This window comes from Geospiza fortis, unplaced genomic scaffold (assembly GCF_000277835.1).
Source record: "Geospiza fortis unplaced genomic scaffold, GeoFor_1.0 scaffold424, whole genome shotgun sequence".
NCBI lineage: Eukaryota > Metazoa > Chordata > Aves > Passeriformes > Thraupidae > Geospiza > Geospiza fortis.
In genome coordinates this window covers 2,456,097-2,456,567 of record NW_005054354.1, presented here as the reverse complement: position 1 = coordinate 2,456,567, position 471 = coordinate 2,456,097, and the positions used below count along the sequence as shown (strand labels likewise).

At 61.1% G+C, this 471-nt stretch overlaps 1 protein-coding gene across 1 annotated transcript in view; it reads right to left on the bottom strand.

Moving 5' to 3' along the window:
* EFCAB10 (EF-hand calcium binding domain 10) overlaps window positions 1-471 on the bottom strand; it is a 5,298-nt gene that overhangs the window by 1,628 nt on the left and 3,199 nt on the right. The window lies entirely within an intron of this gene.

Sequence of the window (471 nt, the reverse complement as noted above, 5' to 3'; positions counted from 1 at the left end):
CGGGAGGAGAGCGAGCAGAGGAGCCCGCGGCGGCTCCGGCCCCGGGACGCTCCGCGGGGGCAGCGGGGAGGGAAGGGAAGGAAGAACTGACTGACTTTCCTGGAAGTCGTCACGGTAGCACCGGAACAGCCACGCCTCGCTCCCCGCTGGGTCCCGGCTCTGCCTTGGTCCGTGGGGAAAGCAAATGACCCGCGGTCGGTCCCTTGTAACACGTATGTGGGTGCTGAGGGCCCGTTAGTCCGGAGAAGACTCATGGTAGCCCCCTCAATGCAAGTAAATGTCTCAAAGGGCAAGAGGATGTGTCAGACTCTTCAGTGGTGTCAGAGACAGGACGGGTAGCATTGGCCATAAAACAAAACACAAGAAGTTCCACCTCAACACGAGGAAGCACTTCCTTACGTTGAGGGCAGCAGAGCACTGGAACAGGCTGCCCAGGGCGGTGGCGGAGTCTCCCTCTCCGGAGACATTCCG